Here is a 12,645-nt window from a genome sequence, read left to right as displayed (position 1 = left end):
TCTGAGATTGTGCATTCTTATGTGCAAACAGAGGTGTTTATGTCTATGAGGAGGTTCATGCCCAGCCAGCCACTGTAAGCAGCAAAATCCTAAAGACAAGCACATTTGGGTCACACATATTAGGAAGAATCAGGTAGCATGGCATATCAAAAGAATCCTTGCATGGAAATTTCATTACTAATCATTTTTTTTTAAAGCATGGGAATATATAAACAGGCCTTCCAAAATTTGAAACAAAAAAATAACTAAAATCCAACACTGAGATATGCATACCAAAGTCCAAAATAGACAGGCCTGCCAACATAGTGAGTAGCAACAGCAACACCATAGGGCAAGTGATGGTCCATTCTTAACCTCACAAATGATACATTTGTGGTTCTCTGTAGTGTGAAGTGAAATTTTTCCTACATTTTGCTGTTTTGCACCGGGGAATGAACTATGGCCCGTTCCTTCGGATACAACAGTAGAAAAGTTGAACAACTACTTTACCTCTTGATGCCAAGAACAAGGGTGACCATTATACTTAATCATGAATGACTAACAAGCAGCTAGACAAATCCAAACAGTGGGTTTAGCCAGCACTGTCACCATCTATCCATCTAGTAATACTTATATGGCTATTGCCTTAAGCAGAAGTTAGAATCAAAAATTATTTTAAAAGACCTTAGTATTATTTCTCTTGTACTTGATTATTGCACCTATGAATTTTGCCACTATCACTAAACATTCTTTAAAGCTCAGGTCTCAAAATAAATGAGTGGAGGGGATCCCAATTTTGCGTATAATGCATATCATCTTTGGGGAATAAGCAACCTCACTAGATACTGAGTTTTAGATAAGGAATAAAAAGAAGGAAAGAAAATTCCTCAAGAAACTGAAAATAGCAAAGAGCTTCTGTGATTTTATTGCAAAGTTTATTCAGTTCAAGAGCCCCAATATATTTCAAAGAAGAATTCTTTATGGGTCAATGCTATTTGGTGAAAGGAAGATTTTTTTAAAAAAAAAAGTTACTTCTCAAGTGTTCACCTGGCCTTTACACCCGTTGAAGTCTTTTGCAATTTATACCCTTCCGTTCTTCCACTGTGGCACTCAGGGAATCAGGCATGGGGTTCCCACAAGGTCTTCCCATTCAGGCACTAATCAGACCCAACTTGTAGCAAGGCTGTCACATCACATGCCCTTCAACCCAAACCTATATTGCAGTTGCCCTCTGCTTCTTGAACCTGCAGACCTGAGTTACCACAGCCTGTCCTTTATATTTGCAATTAAGGGCACAGAGTTGGATCCAGCCATAATTTCTGCAGACAGAAGGGGATTCAGATCAGCAAAATGAGAAAAAAATTTTGCCTTCTCTATCCTCCCAGAGTTCAAAATGCTCCCTGAACTGTTGCCCCTATAGGATAGTCAACCCCACCCCACCCCAGGGAACAGCATGGGGTCAGTCAGAGGTCTGAATCAGGAGGGGGGAAATTCCATTAATGGAATTCTACAGCTGGATCCAAAGCAATATTTCCAACTGGAGGGTGCAATCCTGGTATTTCTCTCATTAGAAAGCAAAACAAGAAAGCAAAGGATTCCACAACTTGATGCTATTTAAAATCCTTTTTAAAAATTCTGCAGGAAAGCTGGTGAGATATCAGTCTGTGGCTTTACTGAGCATTTCCGTTTTCCTTCTAACTATTTCTGTGATGGCAAACATCAGAAAAGGGGATTCTGCCAGTGGCCGTAACATGTTTCATAACTTTTTTGCCTGCTGTACAGAGGAAGGCAGAACAGTGCCACTTTGCTTTGCTATCCTCAAATGAGCCCCAATGGAAAGCTTTTGTTCAAGACATTGCTTACATAAGGCATGAGTCAGAAACATTCAGTAGATAAAATCCTGAATCTGAAGATGTTGTTGACTTCAGCATGTTCAATAGAAACAGGTTTTTTTCCCCTTCCGTTGACTTTGTGGTGAAATGTGCCTACTTTTGCATGCGGGCCCTATTCTGCCCTGCCCTCCTAGGTGTTTCTCAACATCCACTCTTGGGTAGCCTGCCACCACCACCCAACTTTTGTACAGAATTGCCCACTGGGAGGGTCAGGACTCCCAGCTTCCGTTCTGAGTTCTGAGGCCTTGCCTCTATTTCTCCCACTACCCACACCAGGTCACCATGGAGACAGTTTACTGTCCTCGGAGGAATAGCCACTTTCCAACTCCATGTCTTCCCCTGGTGCTCCTCTTAAAATAGTGTGTTAAAGACAGTGGAGGTCTATGTGGTACAGAGAAGCACTGCCAGCATCGAAAGTTATAAGGTATTTATTAAAAATAAAATGTTCATAAGCATCCTTTTAGCACAGCACCGGACTAAGCAAGGGATACAAAAGAAATGTGTAAAAATGCAATCTTCTGTCCTTGTCTCTATACATGCCACTATCAGATGTTAAAATATAGGACAGGCTCTTTAGCTTAGGAGATCTAGGCCTCAATGGAATTTCATTACCTTGAAGCTTCCTTCCAGCTCTTTAGGCAAGAACATGGTCAATGGCTACCTTCCCAATGGAGAAGTCTGTGTGCTGTCATAGAATCAGAACCCAAGGGAAAAGTTTCCATTTCCAGCTTCCTCCTCACTCCCCTGAGTTTTATCATATCTCTTTCCCACACACACATTGACCCAGTTTGATTCTGAACTTAGTACTTGCCTCCTTTCTGTGCGGGGCTCCTCATAGCAGCTCTTTTTTCCTGGATTCTGCATTGGCATCTCTGGAGTGGGGCTGCTTGTTCCCTGCTTGCTCCCTGTCCCATTGTAGAACCTGGGGTCACTTTATCTGAAAATTCAGTTTGTGATGTTTAGACCTTGGGGTTTGTCATTGCAGCAGCCTAGCCTGCAGCTGGAATTATTGAGGCTGGCAAGGCCACCTGTAGGCTGTTAGTAGATTGTTTGGACTCTCTTTAATGATCCCTGTCAAACTAGATCATTTCCATCTAGCTAAGTTTAATTGCATGTGTCAAACTTGTCATTAGATAGGGGAGGCAGGTGAATCCAATCATTGCCTATAGTTCCCATAAGGGTAAAAGAGTGAAAGTTTCCCTCATTATTTTGCTTAGCCTAAGGATTAGGCTGACAGTAAAGTTTAGGCTTATCTTTGGAAATTGTTATTATTTTGTTTGGGAACCTTGGATTTGTGCTGACTGGATTGGAATGTGGTTATGCCTTGGGGCTAATGTAAACTGACTGACCTTCTGGATTGTATTTTAAAACTGCACTGATGACTGGTGGAACCTCCAAGGTAAAAGTTCTTGCACCTTAATAAATTCATTAGAAAGACTTCTTGGAACTGGTCTATTGGTCAGGGCTCTGCAGAAGCTTCCATTGGCCTTGGATTTTGCCTGCATACCAGTGTAATATCTGCAGAAGAGCAGAGTGGGCTGGTGGTCTGCTTCTTCTATATATAAAACCAGCCTGGTGGCAGCTGACCATTTGAAGTGTGCCCCAGGCCAGCCTCCCATTGGGAAGCCAGGGGAAAGCTGGAGGCTAACAGCAGACTGGGCACTACACCCATGCAAACTTGAGAATGAGACTGAGACAAAAAGTAATGTGGAATTGGTCCCAGTCATGCCAGGTCATAGAGGCTTTTCCTGGAAATCTCCTTCCAGAAAACCCACTAGCATTCTATCCCTCCAAATCTCTGTTCCCTGCTTGTGGAAAGGAAAGATCTCGACACACCCAATTTGCTGGATCTATTTGTATGAAGATGGGCTGAGGTACATCTGTAAAGCAATTTCACTGACTTCTCCTCTTGCCTGTTCTCTGCCTAGTGGGGGGCATTTCTTCACAGACTTCTTCAAGAAAATACCATCTTTACACTCAAGATGCCAATGGAACTGGCATCAGACAGGGAAAACAATCTGCATGGCCTTTAACAAAGGTTTGATGGGCAGAAGCCAGCAGATAAAGTTTTTCATTGGTCTATCCTATTTTTGCCCCACATAGCCTCTAAGGAAGTTGGAGGGGTATATCTGTAGTTCTCACAACTCTGTGAGATGAGTGAGGCTGAGGAGCAACTGGCCCCCAAGTTTGCAGAAAAATCTCTTTAACTTCCCCATAGCTGTAATTCACAGAATTAGGTATCTACAAATGGGGGTCACTGGTGGCTATTAGAATATAAGATTGACATGTAGAAATCAGTAGATGTGTGTGCTTTACACAGTATAGTCCTAAATGACCATCACCACCATCGTCTGTGCACCAAACTCTCTTTAAAGAGACAGTTACAGGAGACAGTTCAAAAGCTGGCAGTCCCAATCTAAACTTGACCAGACCTGAAGGCTAAAATCTTGATCTTTATTACGGACTCCATTAGCCATGCACTAGCTCTAAAAGATACTATCCTTTTAGGCAATCACCTCATTGTGCATTGGCTGTGAAACACCTACCCCATCAACATTATATCCCAGCAGCAGCTTGTGACAAAAATCCAGTGAGTGGCATTAAAGGCTAATTTCAAGATGACGACAGATATCAATGATTTTTCAAAGAAGTAGTGCTTATTCTTAGCGTCCTGCTGGGGATGACTCATTGGCAGGGTCTCAGCTTCCTCATCATATCTGTCCCAATTAAATAGCCAACCTGGTGCAAAAGCAATTTGAGTCTTGATGAAAGTCTTTAAAAAAACACACACAGTCTAAATGAAAATGGGTTTAATGAGAGCATCCAGTATGTGGTGTACATAGAGCAGAAGAAATTCAGATGGCAGACACTGAAAGTAGGTGAATTAACGCTTCAGAAACTTCTAAATGGTGGGACAAGTACCTTGTCCTTGATGACAACAATTATTATTTAATAGGGCACTTCAGCAAATGCTCTAACTTCAAAGCATCGATGGGAAAATATTTTGCCATACAAGTAGAAATTAGCATTTTCCTATCAATAGGATCAGCACATGAAGTTCAGACTGGAAATTAGGAAGACTCTTCAGTCAAGGAGAGTTCAGATAAGTGAATTAGGAGCCATGTGACATTCACATTAACAGTGTACCAATTGTAAAAACATTGCAAACTTAGTATAATTTCATTTAATACCTTTAGAAACTTCACCACTGTCTAGCGTGTTCATTTGGCGTTGCTGAATGGAATAAATACCTGAAAATGCCTTATTGGTACTACCAAATAAAATCCAATCTTATTTGGCTTTTATTCTATGCCCGTCCCCAAATCAGGGAGGAGGAGGCTATGATCAGTTTCAGTTGAATGAAACTGACCAGCTCTCCCTTCTCTTACTTTCCCCAGCCTGCCCTCTGCAGGTGGCCAGTTCAGGGAGGGACAACAAATCAGGGAGTGATCTTTAAATGCCTCCCCAATCTATCTTCGGTTCCCCAGCCAGCCAGCCATGGTGGACCAGCAGGGGAAGTGAAGGGGATGCATCTTTAAAAGCCTCCCTGATCTGTCTTCACTTCCCCAGTCCACATGCTGCTGCAGCCAGCTGGAGAAATGAAAGGGAGGGAGAGTGGGTCAGTTTCACTCCCCTCAGCTTGGAAGCCCAGGGTGACCTGCTTTCCCTTCCATTCCCTTTCCCAGGCAGCCTGATGTGGCAGGCTAGCTGGGGAAGGAAAGACACACTAGACAGCAGCCACATGGCTGGGAGAGGGAGAGGGAGGCATTTAATTGCCACCTCCTCCCTTCTCCAGCCAGGCCTGCAAATTGCATGACTACCACAATGCAATCTCTCCGTTGTACCCTATGGAGCCATAGGGCACAATGGAGAGATTGTGCTGCTGCTGTGGTGCTACTCAAGGGGAAGTGGGTTTAAAGTTTAAACCTCTTCTCTGGAATCATGCTGCAGTGGTGGCACAATCTCTCCATTGCACCCTATGGCCCTATCGGGTACAATGGAGAGACTTCAGATAAGAAGTTGTAACTTTTAAAAACCCTTCTCTCTTCCCTTCCCCAGCTGGTTGGCCCTGACAGGCCAGCTGGGGAGGCAAAGAAAGATCCAGAAAAGGTCTTACTGTGGGCTCAGTTGGAGCTCTGCTGAGCTGCCCGGTTGAAGCTGGACAGCCCAGTAGAACCCACAAAACAGATGATCCTACAGGGAGATATCTCTTTGAGGGGGCCCAGCTTCAACCAAAGCTGATCCTGCCACGCCTGGGGAAGCCAATTCTGGGAGGAAAGGCTGTTTATTCCACCTTCCCTTGGCTTCCCCAGGAGTCTCACAGACACAGGACTCCCAGGGAAGCGGATCCCAGGAGGGAAGGCAGTTTATGTGGAGCACTTGGGGAACCAATCCTGGGAGGCATGTGGGCTGGGGAAGGGGGTCATTTAAAAATGCCTCCCCACTGAGTCTTCCCTTCCCCAGCCACCCAACTGCTTCCACTGGTCAATTTCACTTCTCACCTGATCAGTGGGGAGAAAAACTGACCAGGCCTAGGGTGGCTGGGGAAGGAAAGGCTCCAATTCCATTATACTCTATGGGGACTTTTCCCATAGGGCAGGGGTGGCCAACGGTAGCTCTCCAGATGTTTTTGCCTGCAACTCCCATCAGCCCCAGCCATTGGCCATGCTGGCTGGGGCTGATGGGAGTTGTAGGCAAAACACATCTGGAGAACTACCATTGGCCACCCCTACCATAGAGTATAATGGTGCTGAAAATATTCAGTAATACCAATTTTCCTTGAACCCCAAGATTCAGCAATATTGGTGTATATACAATTTTTGGGGGGCTTGGTGCACCTGAACCCCAAAAATACCAATTTGGGGGGGGCACACTCCTACTGCTATCTCAACTGGCAAGAAATCATTATAACCCAGAATAAGGAAGCCATTACAGATGTCTTAGACTTAATCTTGATGGTGTCTTTGACCTTGCATGTGATGCAAATATTATATAATGACTGGGAAATGTGAGCACAGTGCTATTAAGTTCTGCTATGTGTAAGTGGAAAGTTGTCCCCAAAGTCCAACATCACTACATTTAATTTCAAAAGAGAAAATTTCTAAATACATAAATAAGGAAATAGTTACAATGTTCCCTCTAAACTGCATGCTTCCATGTCAGAGTGGAGATCTCCTAGAGTGTAGTCTGACACATTAATGACAACACCTGCTGATTCTTGTCATGTTGTGTCCAATGTTCCCTCTAAGCTGCAGAATCTTGTGAGCAAAAATTCTACTTTGTGAGCTACTGGCATTAAAATTATGAGCTACTACATAAATTAGTGTGCTCCGGGGTAATTCTTCCTGAGATAAGACAAAAATGTGTGAGCTGGAGGCTAAAAATCTGAGCTAGCTCACACTAACTCAGCTTAGAGGGAACACTGGTCACAAGATTGTCTTTTGCTGTTGATTCAGCAGTAGTGTAATGAAATGCCTAAGATTGAGCATTGTGAGCCAGTAAGGAAGGAATCTGAAACAGGTCTACTCAAGTGTGGTTCTCATGTTCTCCAACAGGACTTATTCCTGGAGTGGCACTGTAAGTCCCTAGTTTACATCTAAGTTCAGCCCATCCACTTACTTAATATGTTTACTGCAGACATCATTAAAACCTAGAACAAATTTGTCACCTGATCTGAATGTCACTTTGTTAAGATCCTCCTCATCCTGAAACCAATCCAAAGTGTTCCCAAAGCCCCCTGAAATAAAAGGTTAAAATATCTAAATGCCTTGAGCCCCAAGTTCCTGCCTTACAGAAAAAGCAGGGACCACAGTATTCATGGAGATCACCGTTTTCATGTGTTAAAATATCAATTGATGAACCCATAATTAAAGAGGTGATAAAATAATGTTTAAATATGCCCGCCAGAGAGCACTTATACTCTGTGGGCTATTGTTCTTACGGTATTGGGGATGGGAGGACAACAGAAATTATCCAGGACGCTCTTATGTTGATCCCTGGAAGATCCAGAGCAAAACCATAGGCTGGCAAACATAAACACAGCAACAACATGGTCTTCACTCAATTTATCTTCAGGCCAGGCTCACTGTGTCCTTGAGCTGACAGCAAGAAACTGACTTCTACCCAAATTAAGTGTGTATGTTAATGAAATCCCTGTGCTGTAAAACTGCAGTGAAATGGCATGGAGCACTCTTGTAAATAGCATTAAGACCATGCCTGTTGCATCATATAAACTAAATGTATATCCTACCGGAAGTTACAGTAGTGTCGTGCAAACTGTCTTTGAAATTGTGGCCGCCACCACAGGAGGTGGTGGCGGCCACAATCATAGCCACCTTCAAGAGAGGTTTAGATAAAAATATGGAGCAGAGGTCCATCAGTGGCTATTAGCCACAGTGTGTGTGTATATATAAAATTTTTTGCCACTGTGTGACACAGAGTGTTGGACTGGATGAGCCATTGGTCTGATCCAACATGGCTTCTCTTATGTTCTTATGTTCTTATTTTGCCACTGTTCCAGATTTTCTTGTTGAGGAGCCCATGGAGACCGTCTGAGGAAACTTAAAACAACAATGTTTCTACCTACCATATTGTAACCCATTTTTATACAAGGGAGTGTACATGGTTTCCTTCCCTACTTTATCCTCACAACAACCCTGTGATGTAAATGAAACTAAGAGAGAGTGAGGAGCCCAAGGCCACCCAGCAAGTTTCCATGGCAGAAGGGGTGTTTGAACCTGGGTCTTCAAGATTGTTGTCCAACACAGTAACCACTATATCACGAGCTTTCCAGGATATATCAGCAGTTTAGAGACCAACAAGATTTTTGGGGTATAATTTTTGAGAATCAAAGCTCCCTTTGTCAGATACAGGTGTTTAAATGCTTTGTGTACATTGTTTAGTCCAGTTGAAGCCCTGGAGCCTCCTGAACAGAGAAGTTACTATAAACTCAAAGGCAGAAATATCTCCTTTGTGGGGGCTCAATTACTGATGCAAATGTTTTTTTTTTTAAAAAAAAAAAATCTGCATATGGTTGCCAGCCTCCACATGGAACCTGGAGAACTCCTGGAATCTCAACTAATCTCCAGATGCAATCAGTTCCTCTGGAGAAAATGCTTTCTTTGGAGGCTGGACTTTTGGCATTATATCCTGCTGAGGTTCTTCCCTTCCCCAAAATCTGCCCTCACTAGGCTCCATCCCCAAATCTCCAGGAAATTTACAACCCAGGGCTGGTAACCCATTCAGAACTCTTAGATGTATGACATCTGGGCTTGGGTGGTGGGGGTGGGAAGCACCAGGCCCAGATAGCATACTTCCAAGAGTTCTGGAAGAACTCAAATGTGAATTTGTGGATCTCCTGACAAAAATATATAATCTATCATTAAAATCTGCCTCCATCCACAAGGACTGGAAGGTAGCTAATGTAACCTCCATCTTTTAAAAAGGTTCCAGAGAAGATCTGAGAAATTACAGGTCAATCAGTCTAACATCAATACCAGTAAGTTGGTGGAATCCATTTTTAAAGATGGAACTGGTAGACACATTGGTGAACAAAAGCTATTGTATTCTGCAAGGGGAGATCTTCTCTCAATTACCTTTTTGAGCTCTTTGAGGGAGTGAACAAACATGTGGACAAGGGTGACTCATAGATGTTGTTTACCTAGACTTCCAGATAGTTTTTGATAAATTTCTTCACTAGAGGCTCATAAGTAAACTTTGCAGTCATGGGATAACAAGACAAGTTATCTTGTGGATTAAAAACTGATTAATTAACAGGAAACGAAAGGAAAAAAAGCAAGGAATACATAGAGTTCCAAAAGACTAAAACCAAAATTTTATCACTTTTCTCCACTTGTCTGGGTTAATTTGATCCAGTGTTTGATTGTAGGCTTCAAAGTTACTGGTCTATAGTTGTCACAGGTCTTCTCTGGCCCTAGTTTCTGCTGACTCATGCGTGGGTTACAGCTCAATTGTCTCAGACATAGAGGAGATGAAACTGCATCTTTGGTTTGAGAGACAGCGGGTTACTATTTATATTGGGGGAAAAAAACTTTTTCATATAGCAGGCATTATTTGGGCGTCTGTCTTTTAGTTAGTCAAAAGAGCTGCTTAAGAAAGCTGTATTAACAAGCCACTAATGCATTTCATCGCTAGGAACTCTTGAGAACAGATGAGAGGAAAGCCATTTCCATTTTTCACAAGGAAGAATTCAATTCCTTGTTCATTACCTTTGTATTTAAAATCTAACAATAAGACACTCAATTTTCTGAGAAACCTGCCTCCCCCTCAACACCGTGTTGGCTTAAGAATAGCATCTTAAAAATCTTTTTTTGAAATGTACTTTAATGAGTTTTGTCCAAACTAAAAATGGGATAATTCTTCCACTCAGGGGAGGTGGTGATGACAGAAAGTACTGTCAAGCTGCAGCCAACTTATGGTGACTAAGTAGGGTTTCAAGGCAAGAGACTTTCAGAGGTGGTTCGCCACTGCCTGCTCCTCTGCAGAGGCCCTGAACTGGGAAGCAGAAACAGCCCGCGAAAAGACCCAGCCCACCTCAACTCCCCCCCCCCCATGGGGGTTTGTTCTTTTGTCATGGCAGCTGCTCACTAGCCTCTCACAGGGCTCAGGCAACCAGCTCATTCATTGCAACTGTTTTCCCAACCCACACCAGGCAAGGGCCATCAGCTCATCTCAGTTACCCTACCATTCTCTATTTCCTTGATTGTGAAAGTGAACTTTGATGCAGATTCAGTAATAGAATCCTTCACTTGTACTCCAGAGACTGATGTAGAAGAACAATAATAACCACACAAAGTACAATTTCAAGATGGCAGCTAGACCCATTCTGAAGTCAGTGTCTTAGGAAATAATGGCGATATGGCCTTGAAACAAAAACTGAATGAAACATGAGGTCTGTGGGAGTATTTTGATGGCAAGAAGTATAACAGGTCAATTTCACATAAACCAAGGCAAACTTTAAAGCTGAAAATCATATGAAAATTATCTCCACAGATTTTGGACCAAGTCCTTTTGCCAGCAAACTTGAATGACAGTATGACAGTCTTCAAATGGGCACAAAATGGACTTCCGGGATTTGGAGAATGCTGAGCTGCCCTGCTTCTCTAAGGGGGCAGACTGGAGCTTCTGTTCAGGGTAGTAAAGGGCAAATTTTTGCCTTCTGCTTACTTTTCTCAGCGAGAGATTAATCCAAGATATGCACAGGAAACTTTGAGGTGATTTACCTTGGCTAAAAGGGAGTCCCCGGGGGGGGGGGTGCTCCTTTGAGGCTTTGAGGGATCCCCGGAGAAGAGTTGCATATTCATCATCTGCAGAAGCTTACAGAGTCATTTATTTGACATAAGCTTGACAAGATCCTAATCTTCTTTGAGACTGCTAAACATCTGTCTCAAAGATGTCCAGTGTTGATCTGGTTAACCTTAGAAAAAGGTACTGATTGCTATCTGCCATTCTGGGACTATTTTGAAGCAAATAAAATAATATTAGAAGGTGGGAAAGAGAAAGTTTGAAAGCTTGGAAGAAGAAGAGGAGAAGGGGTGAATTTTGGACTTTGTTAAATTAAGGACAGTGTTAAAAATTGGAAAGGAATTTATTGTTTTGTCTACCTGCGGTCGTGGAGAGAAAGCACCATCGTCAGAGATCTGCAGTTTCTACAGTCAACACAGGAAATACGTCAAGTATCGTGAAACTTTGTTACCAGTGAGAACGTGACTTGGGGCAAACAAAGCAGGAAGTAACTATTGAAGAAGTGGACCTACTCTAGGATTGTTCTACCATAGAAAAACATCGACAGCCATTACTGGGAGGCTAATTTTTTAAAAAAATATCTGAGCCTGGGAAGGTCGGAGGACGGTGAAATTAGGCTCATTTGAAAGGGCAAGTTCTAATCTATCAAACCTGATAGTTGAAATTTAATTTGGTGATACCAAATTTTTTGCTGTTTTTTTAATGTCAGAGTCAAAGGTAACCTGTGAAAGGCTGCCTCATTGGAGAAGATGCAAGATCAGTTGGAAGCAGTGGAAGCTAGGATGATGAAAGGGGTGGAAAAGATGATAAATGCTTGCAAAAAAGAACTTTAAAAAGATATTGAGGACTTTAAAAAAGAAATGGAAGAGCATAGAAATGAAACAGTGGTGGTGTCAAAAAAAGTGCAGGAGGTAGAAGGGAAGTTAAACTCCAGGATTCTACCTTATTAAAAATGCAAGAAAAAATAACAATCCATGACTGTAAATTGATGGAGACACAAATACGTCTGAGAGGAGTACCTGAAAAAGAAGAGACAGAATAATTGCTGATTTCTTGGAAAAAGATCCTGAAGGGATTAGAAATATGTATGATTATATGTATAGAGTGAATTCATCATATGCCAAGAAAAATAACTTACCAAGAGATGTGGTTATAAGATATATGACAAAAGAAATGGTGGGGAAAATCTTGAATAAAAATTTTGAAAAGACATTGATAGTGGGAGGAAGCAGAGTAAGAATAATGAAAGAATTGCCAAGACAAGTGATAAATGACAGGAGAACATATAAGAAATTAACAGAAAAACTACGTGACAATGGAATGAGGTATACATGGATAACAATTACAAATACACAGGAGCTGCATAAATTTTATGAAGAGAATAAACAATTTGCACCATAATGGATTATAAATTATTATCTTGGAATATAAATGGACTAAATTCACCACAAAAAAGAAAGGCAATATTTTATTGGATTAAAAAACAAAACTGTAATATAATTTGTTTACA

This window comes from Heteronotia binoei, chromosome 1, assembly GCF_032191835.1.
Source record: "Heteronotia binoei isolate CCM8104 ecotype False Entrance Well chromosome 1, APGP_CSIRO_Hbin_v1, whole genome shotgun sequence".
NCBI classification, from domain to species: domain Eukaryota; kingdom Metazoa; phylum Chordata; class Lepidosauria; order Squamata; family Gekkonidae; genus Heteronotia; species Heteronotia binoei.
The sequence above is the reverse complement of the archived record's forward strand: the minus strand, read 5'-3'. Positions refer to the sequence as shown.